This window comes from Mesocricetus auratus, unplaced genomic scaffold, assembly GCF_017639785.1.
Source record: "Mesocricetus auratus isolate SY011 unplaced genomic scaffold, BCM_Maur_2.0 Super-Scaffold_100006, whole genome shotgun sequence".
Taxonomy (NCBI): Eukaryota; Metazoa; Chordata; class Mammalia; order Rodentia; family Cricetidae; genus Mesocricetus; species Mesocricetus auratus.
Window position 1 is genome coordinate 95,057,953 of NW_024429190.1, and position 19,020 is coordinate 95,076,972.

Consider the following 19,020-nt stretch of genomic DNA (forward strand, 5'->3'; position numbering starts at 1 on the left):
CATGAACATAGTTGAACAGATGTCCTTGTATGAATGTGCATCTTTTGGGTATATGCTGAAGAGTGGAATTTCTGGACCTTGTGGTAGACTGATTTTTATTTTCCTGCGGAACCACCATACTGATTTCCAAAGTGGCTGTATGAGTTTTCATTGCCACCAGTACTGGAGGAGTGTTTCCCTTTCTTCACATCCTCTACAGCATAAACTGTTGTTGGTGTTTTTGATTTTTAGTGATTTTGACAGGAGCAAGATGGCATCTCAGAGATGTTTTTATTTGCATTTCCCTGATGGCTAAGGATGTTGAACACTTTCTTATGTGTCTTTTAGCTATTTTAGATTCCTTTATGGAGAATTTTCTTTTTAAATGTATTATTTGGAGTTTTGGTGACTAGCATCTTGAGTTCTTTGTATACTTTGGAAATCAGACATTTGTTAGATGTGGGGTTGGTGAATATCTTTTCCTGTTCTGTGGGCTGCCATTTTGTCGTGTTGACTGTGTCCTTTGCCTTACAGAAGCTTCTCATTTCAGGAGGTCCCATTTATTAATTGTCCATCTCACTGTCTGTACTACTGGTGTTATGGTCAGGAAGCTGTCTTCTGTACCAATTCATTCAAGGGTACCTCCTACTTTCTCTTCTAAGAGTTTCAATATGGCTGGATTTATGTTGAGTTTTTTTGATCAATTTGGACTTACGTTTTATGCATGGTGATAGATATGGATCTATTTGCAGTCTTCTACATGCCAGCATCCAGTTATGCCAATACCATTTGCTGAAGATGCTTTATTTTTTCCATTGTATAACTTAGCTTCTTCATCAAAAATCACATGTTCGTAAGTGTGTGGGTTAGTATCAGGATTTTCAATTCAATTCCATTGGTCTACCTGTCTGTTTTTGTGCCAGTGCCAAGCTGTTTTAAGGACTGTAGCTCTATATCAGAGCTTGAGGTCAGGGATGGTGATGCCTCCTGACATTGCCTTGTTGAACAGGGTTGTTTTGGCTATCCTGTGTGTTTTGTTTTTCCCTAAAATTTTGAGTATTGTTCTTTCAAGATCTGTGAAGAATTATGCCAGTACTTTGATGGGGATTGCATTGAATCTGTAGATTGCTTTTGGCAAGATTGCCACTTTTACTATGTTGATACTACATATCCAAGAGCATGGAGAATCTTTCAGTTTTTGGTATCTTCTTTAATTTCCTTCTATAAATACTCAAATATCTTTTTCATACAGGTCTTTCACTTGTTTGGTTAGCATTACCCTAAGATATTTTATGTTGTTTGTGGCTATTGTAAAGGTGATGTTTCTCTGATTTCTTTCTCAGCCCATTGATTGTTTGTATATAGTAGGGCTACTGATTTTTTCTTGAGTTGATCTTGTATCCTACCACTTTGTTGAAGGTGTTTATCAGCTGTAGGAGTTCCCTGGTAGAGTTTTTTGGGTCACTTATGTAAGTTATCATATCATTTGCAAATAGTGAAAGCTTGCCTTCTTTTCCGATTTGTATCCCCTTAATTTCCTTTTGTTGTCTTACTGCTCTAACTAGAACCTCAAGTACAATATTGAAGAGATAAGGAGGGAGTGGACAGTCTTGTCTTGTTCCTGATTTTAGAGGAATTGCATTGAGTTTCTCTCCATTTAGTTTGATGTTGGCTGTTGGTTTGCTGTATATTGGTTTTATTATGTTTAGGTATGTGCCTGTTATCCCTGATCTCTCCAAGACCTTTATCATGAAGGGGTGTTGGATTTTGTAAAAGATTTTTTCCGTACCTGGTGAGATGATCATGTGGTTTTTCTTTTTCAACTTGTTTATGTGGTGGATTACATTGATGGGTTTTCATATGTTGAACCATCTCTGCATCCCTGGGATGAAGCCTACTTGATCATGGTGGATGAGTTTTCTGATGTGTTCTTGGATTCTATTTGCCAATATTTTATTGAGTATTTTTTGCATCAATATTCATGAGGGAGATTGGTCTGTAGTTCTCTTTCTTAATTGTATCTTTGTGTGGTTTGTGTAACAAGGTAATTGTAGCCTCGTAAAAGAGTTTGGCAATGTCCCCTCTGCTTCTATTGTGTGGAACACTTTGACTAGTACTGGTATTAGCTCTTCTTTGAATATCTCGTAGAATTCTGTACTGAACCATTTGGACCTGGACTATTTTGGTTGGGAGATTTTGATGACTGTTTCTATTTCATTAGGGGTTATTGGTCTATTTAAATTGCTTATCTGTTCTTGATTAAATTTTGGTAAGTCATATTTATTCAGAAAATTGTCAATTTCCTTTGAATTTTCTAATTTTGTGGAGTATAGGTTTTCAAAGTATGACCTGATGATTTTCTGTATTTCCTCAGTGTCTGTTGTTATGTCCCCCTTTTTATTCCTGATTTTGTTCATTTACATGTTCTCTCCTTTGCCTTTTGATTAGTTTGGATAAAGGAGTGTCTATGGTGTTGATTTTCTCAATGAACCAACTCTTTGTTATATTGATTCTTTGTATTGTTTTCTTTGTTTCTACTTTATTGATTTCAGCCCTCAATTTGATTATTTCCAGGCATCTATTCCTCTGGGGTGAGTTTGCTTCTTTTGTTCTAGAGCTTTCAGTTGTGCTGTTAATTCTCTAATGTGACTATTCTCCAGTTTCTTCATGTGGGCACTTAGTGCTACGAGCTTTCCTCTTAGCACTGCTTTCAAAGTGTCCCATAAGTTTGTGTATGTTGTGTCTTCATTCTCATTGAATTGTAGGAAGTCTTTAATTTCTTTTTTTATTTCTTCCTTGACCCAGGAATGTTGCAATTGCACATTGTTCAATTTCAATGAGTTTGTAGGGTTTTTGCAATTTGTGTTGTTGTTGAATTCCTAACCTTTAAAGCATGGAGAGCTGATAAGATACATGGGGTTATTCCAGGTTTTTTCGTATCTTTTGAGGTTTGCTATGTTGCTGAGTATGTGGTCGATTTTAGAGGATGTTCCATTTGGCACTGAGAAGAAGGTATGTTCTTTTGTGTTTGGATGGAATGTTCTATAGATGTCGGGTCATAACTTCTGTTAGTTCCTTTGTTTCTTTGTTTGAATGTGGGTGCCTTTGTAGTTGGCATAGATGTTCAGAGACTTCATTCCCCACCTTTTTTTCTTTTGGCTGTTGGTAAAGTGGGATTATGTGTTGCCTATGTTTTTGTTAGTGTAGTTAACTTCTTTGGGCTGGAGTTTTCCTTCCATAACTCTCTGTAGGGCTGGATTAGTGGATATGTATTGTTTAAATCTGTTTTTTTCATGAAATATCTTGTTTCTTCCATCTATAGTGATCAGAAACTTTGCTATGTATAGTAGTCTGGGCTGGCATCTCTGGTCTCTTAGTGTTGGTAGAATATCTATCCAGGACCTTCTAGCTTTCAGAGTTTCCATGGAGAAGTCAGGTGTAATTCTGATAGGTTTGCCTTTATATGTTACTTGGCCTTTTTCCTTAGCTGCTCTTAATATTCTTTCTTTATTCTGTATCTTTGGTGTTTTGATTATTATTTGGCAAGGGGACCTTTGTTGTGGCCCACTCTGTTTGGTGTTCTGTAAACTTCTTGTACCTTCATTGGCATGTCTTTCTTTAGGTTGGGAAAGTTTTTTTTCTATGATCCTGTTGAATATGTTTTCTGCACCTTTGAGTTGGGTTTCTCCACCTTTTCTTTACCTATTGTTCTTAGGTTTGGCCTTTCCACTGTCTCCCATATTTCATTGATATTTTATGTTAGGGATTTGTTGGACTTAAGATTTTCTTTGGTCTATGAATCTATTTCTCCTAGTGTATCTTCAATGCCTGAGATTCTCTCTTCCATGTCTTACATTCTCTTTGTTATTCTTGCATCTATAGTTCCTGATTGTTTACCCATCTTTTCTAATTCCACCAGTTCTTCAGACTGTGTTTTTTGTCTCTATTTGAGCTTTTAAATATTGCACTGTTTGAATCGTTTCTTGCAGTCTTTGGTTTGTCTTTTCCTCCATTTCTTGAATTTTTTTGTTTATTTTTCTTCCATTTCTTGAAAGGGATTTTCTCATTACTTCTTTGAGGGTCTCTGTCATCTTTATAAAGTTGTTTTTAAGGTCATTCTTTTCAGCTTTATCTGTGTATGGGATGTTCAGGTCTTGTTGGTGTGGAGTCCCTAGACTTTATGGTGTCATATTGATCTTTCTGTTGTTGACTGTGTTCTTACACTGTTGTCTTCTCATCCCTTTTTCCAGTGGGTACCCATGGGTCTCTCTCTCCTGGTGGGTACAGACAAAGGTTCACTTCCGGTGGGTACAAGCAGGTTCAATACTCCGATGTCTCTCCTCTTCCCGTGGATGGAGGTGGGACTAATTCTGTGATGTTGGCAGACTCTGGATGCACTGTTCCGCTAGGACTTGTTCCCACATGTGCAGTGCCCAGGCCTCAGGAGGCTCCGAGCAGGACACTGGAAGATGGCCTGGAAACAGGCCTGTGCTTACCTCCTCCTGTGGGTGGAGGCAGGACTAGGACTAGCAAATGTTGTCTTTTATAAGAGTTGCCATTGTCATGGTGTATTTTCACCCCAATAGAAATCCTAACTAAAATACATACACAGAGCAAACACACATATATCAAATATACCATACACAATAGTATCACACCCATATTCACATCAGCCTATACTACAGCACACTGTATACACACACACACACACACACACACAGTTTCTTCTCTTCCTCCACCTTTATCTTTTCCAGAGCTGACTTGTCTCTGTTCTGAATGTTGTTACACACACACACACACACACACACACACAGAGAGAGAGAGAGAGAGAGAGAGAGAGAGAGAGAGAGAGAGAGAGAGAGAGAGAGAGAGAGAGAGAGAGAGAGAGAGAGAGAGAGAGAGACTTACCAAATAGAACAGCTGTGGACTGCATTTCTCAGCCCAAGATGACAAGCAAACAGTTGCCTGAAGCTGGCAGGCAGTGACATCTGCAGTTGTGACTCCTGTGAATGCATGGTTTCCATGAAGAGAGAACTGCTTTTTTCTCTAATTTTTACATTTAGGAAAGTATCTGTTTCAGAGAATTGCACACCTACACAAACAATTAGGCAAGAAAATGACAATAACTGCAGACAACTAAGGGATAGCTTACAGAGATAAACCCACAGCAAAACAACTTCTGAAACATGTATTCAACCAGAGTTTGTGGGTGAATTCTTGTGAATTAGTTTCATTTTCAGCAGCTGCAACCCATGTTTCAGAAAGACAAAGGCCTGTGCATTGAGAGCCACGCCTGAGTCTGCGGAGATGTCCTTCGAGACTCTGTACACAATGGCCCTTATGTGAAGCAGAAACAAGCATGCCATGTCTTCACAGAGCATCAGCTGTTCTGCCATCTGACCGTTATGCAAATTTTAAAGATTCTGGCTTGCAGAGCTCTATGAAGTTAGCTCACCTAGAGGTTGTGTCCGATTTTGTTGCCCTGGTGAATCTGATGACACGGCCTCTTGCTTGGCTCTTTCCTTAGCCTGGCTCTCACTGACTGGCCGTCATTCTGCAACCCTTGTGTTGCTGAGGTAGTCAACACTCTCTGTCCAATATTTCCTTATTCCAATCATCCGTGAGAAGCCTTCGTCCCTCTCTTGTGTCCAATGTAGGAAGAAAGGGTGATGCTGTAACGATAAACGGCACACTTACTGAAAGTAAAACTAAGTATTTATTGTAGAAATTACTCACAAGATAACAAACAAGTAACCCAGATGAGCCCAGTAGTTTTCCCGCTGCCGAATCGGAAGCCGAAATCCGGGAAAAGAGACCAAGACTTCCTGTGTGCTGTCTTTTATGCCTTCCCCATAACTCCCCCTAGCCATGCCCAAAAGTGGGCCTGGCTAGTGACATAGTTCACCGTCTACGTACGTATACGCCTTTACATCCATCCGTATACGTCTTTAGTCATGCCTAAAGTGGGTGTGGTTAGCGGTGTGCTAAACTGCTCTTTTATTACCTCATCTGTATGCGCCTCTAGTAAGTCACATGGTTAATGGCAGCATACAGGCTTCCTCCTACAAAAGGGGACAATGGCAATCCCCAAGGAGGTGCAGCGAATCCTCAGTGCCTTGGCCCCACCTTCAAGAGCCGTGAATGAAGGAAAGGTTTGACATACTTTAGGATCTTGAGGAAGTCTCCTTGGGTTTCTCGAACTTAGACAAGAGAGATACCAGGCGGGTGTGTGTGTATGTGGTGGGTGGGGTGCGTGGGTGTCAGATCTGGGGCTGCAGAGGAAGCTGGCATCTCAGGAGGGAGCTCTGAGCTGGTCTCTGGACTTCCCTGTGGCATCCATGCAGCTGATTGTGGACAAGAACACATGTGCATTATGTGACGTTGGTCTTTGGGGATGTTTGAAGGGTGAAAGGGACTTGGAATCCTGAAATTTTTTGGTGCGGCAAAAGAAACCATGCAATGAAAGTTGGAATGGTGGTGGAGTGTGAAACACGCTGAGTTCTTAATAAACCTTCAGCAAGGGTGGAAAGGAACAGGTTCACCAGAGGTGAAGAAGAGCCGTTTGTAGCTTGTCACCATTAGGAGGGGCATCATGTATCCCGGGGACTATAGGATGGATAGTCTTGCAGGAAAAAGAGACACCTTCATGGAGTCAGTAACACCTCACCCCTTCTGCTGTCTTGGCAGCTGTGTGACCCCCCTGTTTAGCGCCTTCATTTCTGCTCTGAATTTGGAGGATGCTCTGTAAGACGCTTCAGGTCATCACTCAGAATACCATTTAGGACAGTGGTTCACAACTCTCCTAATGCTGCAGCCCTTCAATACAGTTCCTCATGTTGTGGCGAACCTCCAGTCACAAAATAATTTCACAGCTCTAGTTTTGCTGTGGTTATGAATCCTGTTATAAATATTTGATATTCAGGATGCATGATATATGAATGCCCCCAGCAGTCTGGACCCACAGGTTGAGAACCACTGGTTTATGGGCAAAGATGGGGATGGAGATTTTGTGCAAACTAAATCGGTTTGGAACCAAGGAAGATGACGAGCAGGAACTGAACAGGAACCAGGGGAGTGGAGAGCATGCGCCAGCTGGGGGACTTTTGAATTTCCCATGAATTCTTGGGTTGAGTCAGAAAACTGTGGAGACCACACTGTCTGAAGAGACCGGCACCATGCCTTGGCTGTTTGTTTCAGTTCAGAAATCCAGAGGATGATTGCTTCAGCACAAAAATCCAGAGGACGCAGAGCTTTGGGACTGCCACACGGTTTTTCAAGGAAGGAGTGGCTTTTCCAAGCATCTGCCCAGACTGTGCTGTGTCTCTTCTCATCCAACAGAGGTAGAGCGCAAGCTTACAGGGGGAGTGGCAGGACTCCACCTACCTGGAACAGTGCACACACAGCCTTGTCAACCAGAGGCCTTTCCAGAAGGTAGTCCTAGTAAGGATGCACCAGACTGAAGTTTGGCTGAGCCCACTTCCTGTTCTGTGATACGGGCCAACCAACACGCAGCTGCACTGAAACCTGAAAATCTGGAACAAATTTGAAATCTGAACAAGTTTTTGTTTTCTTTTTCATTTGTTGAAAAATGTTCCAAGCCGCAAATGAAAGTACTTGTGAACTTGGCAGAAAATGTGTGGATAAGGAGGTTATCAGCGGCGGGAAGAAAGGGCTCTCGAGTGCCATTGACAAACATGGAGAAGCATGCCTCTGCATCAGCCGGGGCTCATCTTCCGAGGCTGACGCCTGCTTCTGTCCCCCATTCGCTTGTGCTCCTGTCAGCTGTCGCTTCTCAGAGGTTACAGAGGCAGAGACATTACCTCATCTGCGGGACTCAGAAGCCCCTTTTCTGTGTTTGCAGGCCTCTGAGACCTCATGTGGGGCAATTCGGTTCTGGTTATCCACCTAACTTCTGGGTTGGAGCAGAGGCCAAGGCGGGCATTAGATGACTGGAGCCCTCCGTCTCCTCATGGGAAAAGAGATTCTGAGATGGTATGGCACTATTTGTGGGTAGGTGGTTGTGTACTGCTAATTTAATCTCCCTTTGAAGTTCACAGGTGCCTTGGCACTATTTGTAAGGGAATAATTGATCTTGGTTAGTTGACCAAAGACCAAGATCTTCTGTCTATTGTCATCATTCAAATAATTCTGAAGGGGCTGGAGAGATGACTTTTGGTTAAGACCTACTGTTCTTAGGGGCGACCTGGATTTGGTTCTCAGAACCCTTATCTAGCAGCTCACAAGTGCCAGAAATTCCAGTTCCAGGAGATCTGATGCCCTCTACTGGCCTCCATGAACACTGCATATGTGTAGACACAGACCCCCTCTCAGAACTTGGATTACACATATACTCATGAAATTAAAAGTAAAACTAATCTCCAGATAGTTTGGAAAAATACATTTTAGTTTCACTGTTCTGATTTAATTCCATCGAGAATGTTTTCAACACTTTCTATGTTTTAAGCCTTTCTGACTGCAAGGAACAGAAACCAAACTGCAACCATAACCACAAAACAAACCTGGAAGCTGCCTGATCATGTCCTTCCAGTAAAGCAGGGGCTAAAGCTGGGCCAAGGGAGAGAGAACAGTCCTGGCCCACACTGGTACACTTTGGGGACAGCCTTTGAGAAGGTTGATGTCATGTCAGGATGGGTTAGAGAAATCTGCTGCTGTTCTCAGAGGTGAAGCCAGCCAGATGGCAGCTTATTTCAGGGCTGGCTGTCCCGGTTGAGACTGCAGAGCTCAAAGCTGAAGACTGGTTTGGAAGGGAGGGTGAGATTCAGGCTACAGCTTCTGCCTTCTCCAGGGATATCCAAATGAGGGGCGAATGGAAAATAGGGGTAGATCTCAAACCTGGGCAATGTAGGACCGTGTTTCTATATTGATTTTCCTTCCCTGGCTGAGTTCCATCTGGAGGGTACCCTTTAAGGGCATAGGAAAGGGATTACCATACCCAGGTTTTCAATAAAGTTAGGTTTTACACAACTTCTCCCCCATTTAACAAAAGTAGACCATACCTCTTTTGAAAAATTATGAAATTCAAAAGCTCCCCCTTCATAAATACCTCAAAGTTCATTCTACAGAAACAAATACTGCTAGTGTGTGCTGACTTGCCTTCTTGGGTTTCTTTCTACTACTTTTCACACTGTTGCTCTCAAGCTGTGAGTATAACACTGTATTCTTTATTATCATCATTAGCTTTTGGCTAGTGGTACAATTTTTAAGGTGTCCATGACATTTCACTCACCCCATTTTCTAAGAGCTACAGCTTTCAGGCTGGCATCTTAAGCACATCCATAGCACTGCCCCTGCCTCCAGGATATGATGAAGGGGCTGTGGTACCCAGGGCCAGCTGATTTAGCTACAGGAAGAATGCCTAGGGGGCTGGTGGCTGCAGACTCTGTCCACAGTGAAGGAGGAGCAACACCAAGGAACAGTTCCAGCTTCAGGAGGGTGTGCATTTTGACGTTTGCTTCGTACACGGCCTACAGCTTTCAGTACGTTTTCTCATCTGAAATGCAGGGTGGTAAACAACTGACGGGAAGATCTTTCTGAAAGCATAAAATATGTAACAGGCAACATGGAATGTATAGCATGTATTATTTAAACATATGTCAATGTGAAATGTGCAATGTAAGGTATACGATACAATTTCGTCTTAAGTGACACGGCATATAGAAAACACAGGCTAGCCCATGGGAATGGGGTGAGACTTATGTGAGATAGCATACGGGGTCCCCACTTGTGGTCAGCAAGGAAGCCGCCCCCACCTGTTAGAGAGAGAGAGGTGCTTTTTGACTAGCGAAAGGGAAGAAGAGAGCACATGTGTGGAGTCTGCTTGGTAGTGGGCAAGGCCAAGCCAGCGAGCTCGGTAGTGTCTGTGGTCCTCGTGGAGAAGCTGGGTGTCCCTTTTAGTTTCCCCCAAAGCCCTGGCTTTCTGTTTCATTTCATGACAGGCCTTTCTAGAAGACTGACATTTCAGGTTTGTGTTTTACTGCTAGCTTTCAGAACTCCAAGCAAAGCTTTTCAGAGAAAAGGATCAGTTTCTATTTAGTGGTGGATTGGTGAACTTGCCCTGGCACATGGTGGGACCTATCTGGATAGTGAAAACCATCCTTTGAAATTCTGTGAGCAGAATGTGGGGTACTTAAGATGAGCCAGGCTTTCTGATATTGTACCCCCACTCTTATGTTTCTGTGGAGGATTCCTATTGCCATAACTTCCTTAGACAATTCACTTGTCTTTTCTTCAGAATGAGTACAACACCATTTACATGCCAAGGGTTTTGAGGACTAAGTAGGCATGTCTAACACATCTAGGACAGCTTATTTTCCTCTCTCTGCTTAAGAGACATTTTCATGACCCATCACTACTGAGCTGTCATACAAACACACATGCATGCAATCCATACATGCACATGTACCACACAGAGAAGCATATATGCGTATGCATCAAGACAGTCACATGTGTACATTAATTGCATGTGTGTATAGATATGTACAAACATATGGTCACTGATACACATGTGCACTGAAGCACATAGACAAATACACGTATGAATTGATGTGTGTGTGTGTGTGTGTGTGTACACAGACAGCCCACCCATGCCCTCACACATGTGCCTGTTCATATATATACAGATGCATGAATGTGGACTCTAGTCCACCCATACGGTTCTATCCAGATCCCTAAACATGCCATGCATTTCCTCAGTTGTATGATTTTGTAAGCAGTCTTTCTTCACTGGGAAGGTATCTTTTGTTCATCACCCAGTTAACTCCTCCTCATTTTGTATGATCCGTGTCAAATGTCACATCTTCTGTGAAGCATTTCCCAAGACAAGAATTATTAGCTCCTTCTTTGTTTCTCTTGGAAATTGTGAGTGGGTTGAGGATATCTCATTCATCTTTGGGTCCCCAGCATCTGACAGAGTCAGGACTCCTGACACAATTGCTGGATGCTGGAAAAGCAGGTGCTGAGTTTATTCTACCAGGTTCCTCAGTTCGTGATCCCTTTAAAGAGGATTGGGGGAGGGCACTTTCTGGAGGAGGAGTGCTGCTTTGAGAGCACTGGAAGGAAGGGAGGCAGGTGCCTTGCAAGAGGCAGACTCAAAGCTGTCACAGGTGGAAACAAAAGGAAGGAGTATTCTGTTCCCACAGCCTGTCAGCTCAGCTGTCTTGGGCTGTGGACACAGCCTGCGGGGAAAGGGGGAAGTGTAGGGATTTGGAGGACAGGGAGCCTAGTATGCAGGAAAGGTAGGTATCCTGGAAGAACGAGGGGTGAAGAGGAGTATTGTCTTCCTAAGGTGGGGACCCTGTGGGTGACAACGAGGAGCAATGGGGATAGTGTGATAAGCTGGCAGGTCAAATGAGCCAGGCGTTCTCAAAGGTTTAATCTCAGGACCTTACTATACTCTGAAAATATTGTTGGATACCCTAGGGAGTTTGTGCTTTTGTGGTTTACATAAAATAAATATTTACCAGTTATTTATTACAGTGTAGCAATTTTAAGATATATGCTAACTAATTAGAATAATAGAATAAATTAATTGTTTGTAAATGTAGTAATGCATAATTAAAAGTTTGTATAATATAATAAAAATAGATGAGAAGGTGTGCTGGCAGCCTTTACTGCCTGGCTTGAGAGATGACAACTAGTTCTAATTTCTGCATTTGCATCCAGTTGAGTAGATTTTTCGATACAGGGAAGCTTTGTCTGCATTTTCATCTAGCCATCCCTTCAGGGGTCTCACGTGATCTTTGTGTTATTCCATATCAGCCTGTCTCTGGAAAATACCATTTAAAGTAAGAAAAAACTAAGGTGTTAGGAAAATAGTTGGACACTACAGACTCTCTGAAAGGGTCATGGGAACTTTGGACACATGGTGGAGGAAGCCAGTTTAAGTGTTCATGGTTTCCTTTTTCAGGTGGAGCCGTGTGTCTTAGCTGTCACTGTAGACCTGTCTTACTTGGGGTTTCTACTGCCATGATGAAACATTGTGACCAAACACAACTCATCTCCCCCTCCACATCACAGTCCATCACTGAAGGAAGGAAGGAAGGAAGGAAGGAAAGAAGGAAGGAAGGAAGGAAGGAAGGAAAGCGAGTAACTTAAGGCAGCAACAGAAGCAGAAACCATGGAAAAGTGTTGGTGTTGCTTGCTTCCTTGCTCCCTCCTGTTTTGCCTCAGTTTACTTTCTTATACATCCAGGACAACCTACCCAGGGGTATCCCCACGCTCAGTGTATGGACTGACCCTGTGGAGGCTTTTTCTCTTCTTAGGTGACCTAACTTGTGCCAACTTGACCCAAAAGCAACTAGGACAGTGCTCTGATTGCTTGTTTCCTAGAGACCTGAGAAGTTGAGGTTCCTTGTTATGCTGTGGAGAGTTTCTGACCACACCCTTCATGGGAACTGGTAATGCTGGAGGAGAGGAAGGAGATGAAAACAAATCTTGAAGTGCAGGGAGCTCCATGTGTTCTTGGTTGACCCATTTCTCTTCAAGAAACCATGTTCTGTCCTGCCCTTGTCTGGAGTACGGGTAGGGTCAGGTTCTGTGGGATCCTTGTGCTTTGTTGGGGACTGAATTCCTGACCACCTTTTGTGTGAATCCTTTGTCCTTTTGCCTGTTGAGAGAGGGGCTTCTTTGTAGATGGGACTGACAGTCAGCTTTATACAATAGTAACTTACATTGTTGAAGTGATGAAAAAAAGTCATTAAGTTATTAAGAATGGAAAGAGAACACAAAAAGAAAACAAGATAAATAACACTATTGTCCTTAGTTCTAGAGACAGCTCCTGCTAGCACTGGGATGATGATCTTTCTATTTTCTCTATGAGAGTGTATAATTCATTATTTATGCTTGATAGACTGTTTCTTCTTAAATACAGTCTTATCATGTGACTCCCAGAAACTGAATGACATTTGATTTCTTTATTCTGGCACTCAAGGCTTCGCTTTCCAAATGGTATTTGACTCTTACACTCTCTGTGCTGTCTCATCCCATCTCTCCCCTAAATAAACCATGTTCATATGTCCCCTCCACACCAATGAAGCTAGCTCACTCCATGACTGCTCATTCTTGTAAATGGTATGATTCCTGTGAGGCCCAGAAATTTAGATTTGCTCATTTTCCCCTTACTTCCTGGACAATGCCAATGTGTCCTGACCTAGTGTCACTTTGGAAGTCCAGCAAAGACCCTCTCCTCTTAAAAGAGGCACGTTGCTTAATATAAATGATTGCTACTGCCCATGTATGGCACACTGAGTAAATGCTCACTGACGTGAATCTATGTAGGGCAGCGCAGACGCTGTGCGCTCTCTCCATCACCCAGTGTGCATGCAGTTTGGTTACTCAGTTCTCTGGCTGGGCTATGAGTCATCTACAGGTTGTGTCCCCAGAGGACTGGTCTCCCCACCTGTGTGGTTGGGAAAGCATCAGTGCTGAGCCTGCTCTGGTCTGTGACTCTTGGGGCAAACAGGATTCTAGACCACAAGGTGTCAGTATTGTCTCATCTACAGAGGAAGCAGAGTCAAATTCTTACATCTTGACTTGCCTGATGCTGGCTGGCATTACTGAATGCTTCCAGGAACTAACAGACAGATGCATCTCTTTGCTGCAGGTAGGTCTGTAGGAAGTGTAGGGCAGCAACAAAACTCCAACAAGAGGAAGGTACCAGACAGGGTGAGCTAGTGACTGCTCTCAGTCTGCCTTCCTTGTGGAAGATGGGATAGCAAAGTTGAAGCAATTGCAGGAAACCCACTTATTACCCTGCCACACATCCAGCCGAAAGCACTGTGGGGTCAGAAAAGGCTGCACCGTGGGTTGGGCAGAAATGGACTTAACCAAAATGTATGTGTCTCTGTCTAATCTTTTGTTTTAACTTCCATTCCAAACAGTCAACTGACTTCCCTATTAGTCATGGCTTCTCTCCAGAAGACAAATAATGCACTTGTTTTCTTGGAGGAGTTCAGGAGACTGCTGTCCTCAGCACTGATTTCCAGCCCAGGAGCCTTCCAGGTTGTGGGTGGCAGAGCCTCAGATTTAGCCTCTAGTATGGAATGTCTAAAGGGTGCTGGGTTGGAAATCAGAAGGATTCCATCTTATCCAGCTCAGCCCTGTGAGCCACAAATGCCCCTAAGCCTCAGATCCCCCAATTCCCACCCAGCATAGAGATGCCTGCTCCCCAGAGTGCAGCTTCTCCCTACTCCCTTGGGGAGGAGGTATTGGAAAGTGTCTTTGAGTTGGATCTGCTCTCATGACCTAGTTATATGTGTTTTTATGTCAAAAAGCAGCAGAAGTGTTCTCTTTGATGTTTTGCTATTTATTAACTAGGAGGTAAAATTGAGATTATTTCAAAACTTCAAAACCTTTTTAATTTTGAAGGCAAAACATAATTTCTATAAATCTACTAATTTCCCTGAATTGGGTCTAGCAATTTATTTTTCTGGTCTGTTTATGCTCCTGACCCCCTCTAATCCCTTTTTAAGTTCTAGAAAGTCTAGCACCTTAAGGCCTCACAAATCCCATGACTTTTTTTTGCGAACATTCTTGAAGATATAATCTTCATAATAAAATTCAATTTGATTGCGTTATTTAATATTGTACGAAGGCATCATGGATGACTCATTGATTTTTTAAAATTAAAACTAAGAACAAAGAGAAACCCACCCAATTGTTTGCAGCCCACCAGCTGTTAGGAAAATGTTAAAAATTTTTCAATGTAAAATCAATGAAATCTGACAGTAATGAAAAGATGAGTGCTGATCTGAAACAGCCCTTTACTTCAGAATTAGCAATGCTTCACAGGAAGATTGAGAGCAGCCATTTTACTTGGCAACAAGGTTAAGGCTGGGACTGGGAATGAGTGGGACAAGAATGGCAGGGAAGAAACAACTTCTACCAGGTACCTTCTGCAATGCGGATGTTGGATACCCAGGATTCCCAGTTGTTTATGTTTCGTATATGAATGAATGCACTTCTAGGCTGCTGCAGCAACCCCTGCCCATTTAGTTGGCTAGATTCCCAGTTCTCTGTGAAGCCCCAGCTGGCTCTGGGTAAAGCTGAACTGGAGACTTGCATGAGAATGGAAGGCAAACTCTGGATATCTTAGCTTTCACAAACCGCTTCCTTCTTTCCATGTGACTTGTTTTTCTAAGGACTGTAGTTACCCTAGTATTTCCCTGTGTTTCCTGTGTCAGCCAATGAGGACAGGCTTGTATTAGTGCTCTTAAATTAGAGGGGGTCCCATGTGGCTCAGAGAGATTAAGTAATTTATTGGAGGTCCCAGGGCTAGCATGAATAGTAAGCAAATAGAGCTGTGAGCTGAACCTGGGTGTAAGGCTCCAGAGGTCGTGTGTGTGACCACTCTGCTTGAGCATCTCTGTAAGAGAAGAACTGACAGGCCCACCCTTTGGAGTTTAGCAGTTGGGTGTTTTTCAGAATAGAAACAAGGACGTTTGCTTCTACTGTCTGTGTAATGACTATAAGGGACTGGATTTCCCCTCTCACTTGAGTATGCCCGGTGGGCCTGTCTTTTCCCATTCTCTTAAAATTCTTTTCTAGCAGAGACTGCAAAAATTTAAGGCAGAAGTTGCATATTATAAGGTTAAGTGTATATCTTTGTCCGTGCGCATGGACACTTGTGTAGCACTATGTATCTGGAAATACCTTCAAGCGAGTTGACATTTAGTTCAGCCTACAGGGTTGAACAGGAGCCAGCTTCAGAGAGAGCAGGTCTCAGTGCATGTGTTGGGTTAGCAGGTAGCCTTGGGAAGGGTCGCTTTACCTTTAATGGGATGAATGTCACAGAGTTCTGAGAACTGAAGCAGTTGCATGTTAGCAAGTCAGTGTCAAATAATACCTAGAAATATGCAGTGAGCACATGGCAGAGATTGATTTACCCCATTGAAGGAGGAACAAACAGGAGGGCAAACCTGGTTCCACAGAGAATATGAAAGCCCAAAGTGTATTGTCAATGAAAGAATGCTGAAAGAACTTTGTTAGACACCCAACTCCTATCTTACACTGAAATTTTAACATCTGCTTATCTTCTATGCTCTACAGAATTCTACCAAATATAAATCTCTTGCAACTTATCAGCATTGTCAGGTTGGCATTTACCTTGACAAACTCCTAGCAGCAACCAATAGGAAGTAGCAAATTAGAAATTCCACCAGACTATCAGGAGATCCGCATGTGTGTGTGTGTGTGGGGGGGGGCTTGCTAGACAATGTGCCAGTTTGACATTGAAGGGTATTAGACATCTTTTGTCTTATCTCCAAGCCTGACTTGTGTTTTTATAAATGTCCAAACATTAGAAGTAGAAGGGAATGAGACTGCTGAGGGTAGTAGGTGGATGTGGGAACATATATGTGTATTCATTCTATCAGTTACATTCCTCTAGAGCAGTGTGGTTCTCATCCTTCCTAATGCTGTGACCCTTTAATATAGTACCTCATGTGATGGCCCCCACCATAAAATTATTTTGCTGCTACTTCATAACTGTAATTTTGTAACTGTTATCAATTGTACTATCTGATATGCAGGATATCTGATATTCAACTCCCAAAGGGAACACCACCAATAGGTTGAGAGTTGGGGTTTCAGAGAATCTGACTAACACAGGCAGTTTATTTTTAATGGTAGCACATGTATCAAGAGTTGTGGTGGTTTGGCCATCCCAAAACGACACTGGAGATTAGGGGAAACAGTTACATGGTATGTGAGGAAGAGGCAGCTACACATTGTGTGAGGAAGTGATTCAGTAGTTAGGAGGGGAATTGTTGGAGTGAACTGAATCAGTCCCACACACAGACAAATGGTGCAAACATTTGAATAGAAGGACAATGGGCTGAGCATGGTGAGCTCCACAGAGCAGTAGGAAGGAAGGGATTTTTGATCCAAATTCATCTCTGGGAGTAATGGTGCTTAAGTTGGGAAAACTAGAGCCCAATTTTGCTTTGCAATGTATTATTTTGGCTACTGTGTTGGACACGGATTATGAAGCACAAACAAGGAGGAGAACAGGTTCAGGTGGGCCTTGACAGGAGTGTCATGCTAATTCTATGAGCAATGATGGGTTTATACCATAGTGCTAGGCTGACTAGGGTTCTCTTTTTAAAGTATCATGTTGGTAGCTGAGGCAGAGGCTTCCTGAGAGACATGACTGGAAATAAAGGACAAAGGTCATAGGGGGGAATTGATGGTATGCAGTAAAAAATAAATTGAAATAAAAGCTTCAGCTCTATATAATTCAGAAGTTGCTCCTAATGAGGACTTTCCCTATCAGACAGAGGTTTTTCATGTCTCTGCAGTTCAACCAGCAGTGGGATCCAGGTGTTGCCCAGACATTGACATTTGTAGAAGCAAAAGTCTCTTTGTAATGGTATTTAAGGGGTTCTCTAGGGACATGGTAACTAATGTGTTGGGTTACTCATGGATGATTTCAAAAGGAGAAAGGAAGGCAGCCATTTTCCAATCCATTCCTATCCACAGCTGAGATCCCACAGTTAAGTGACAAGACAACATTTTTATATCCAAGTCCTCCTGTGCTCCTCTAATGCAAGCTGGGACTATTTCCTCAGGGCTGCTGCTTTCTAGGTTGCAGGGCAAAGCCAGTCTCATTTAAGCAGAGTATGGAGAACTCTACATTCCTGACTTTGTTTCTGGTTGGAATTTTCAAACCCTGGCCTTCCACGAAAAAAATGCTATTTTCCCATCCCAGGAAAGAATGGTGTGTGTGGTCTTGAGCTAAGTGGCTTTGTATTTATGCAGGAATCTAAATGCCAGGACTTGGGGAACACAGCAGAGCCAGGTGAGGTCTCATTTGCTCTAATATGTAACAAGGAAAATGTGATTGTATTTCCGACTTCTATTCTCTTTGGGTAATTACATACGGTGTTATATTTTCCAAGATCAAAGGGTGACTCTTTGGATCTGCGTTGCAAATGAGTTACTGCACTATGCAAGCTAACTCATGCTTTCTAGGCTGTTGTGGCATGGGGCATGCATGCCTAGAGCCAGGAGCCCCTGAAAAGAGATACAGCAAGCCCACTAAATCAGGCAGCGTGGCGTTCAAGCAAATTAATAGGGAGAATAAAGGTTCAAAAATGGGATATAGGACATGAACATGGAATTAGAAATCCCAAAGAAGAGAGATTGTTAGAAAAATTCAACTTAGAAGCTGTTCTCTTATTCAAAGGTAGGGCCATCACTTCTACTAGTCTCCCCGCCCCCTGGAACAGCCAAGAGGAGAAGGTGTTCTGTTGTAGATATTTACAGAGTTGTTTGGAAGGCAGTGTTCCTGAAATCCCAGCAATTGTGTGCATCTGTCACTAACAAATGGAAAATGGAAATAGCTTGAGAAATAGTCTTACACTCGCTGAAGTCAGTGCTTACAAGGCCAAACCTGAAGCAATTTCAGACACAGACTATGAAATCTTTCCAATAAGTATATTGACCCCGATAGAGCAGAGAGTTTAATTCAGCTTGAATCAGTGAAAACTATATGCTGTTACATGATTAGGGATGTATATTCTTGGGATCCAAACCTTCAAGATATGTTACAGATGAGATATTGTCTCACTAATGTGATCAGGAGGAAGTCTGATATGGAGAGAAGCTAGCCAACTTCTTCTGGTCACAGTGGATCAAATCCCTGTCATGACTTATTGGTGGGGGCTGAGGATGTCCCTAAGATAGACCAGGAGGAGGAATACCAGACATTAGCAAGACCAGAGTAGGATGTCCCTCTCTCTTTTTGGTGAATGCAATCAAGGAGATCAGGAAATACCAACCTTCCTTGAGGAGCACCTTTTAATTTATTGCTGAATTTCTAGTATTCCATGAAACATGAAGAGATACCCTGAAAAATGGTTTTATGCTCCAAGAAATTTAGGTTAAGCTGATCCATTAACTGCAAGGATTTTGAACCCTTTTAATGGGCTTGTGTGTAAAATGAAGAGGAAGTAGAGTATGCACCTAAATGTGGTTGATAGTGCTGTTCTCCTTTCCAATCCCTGCTTTTGGTCTATGCCTATA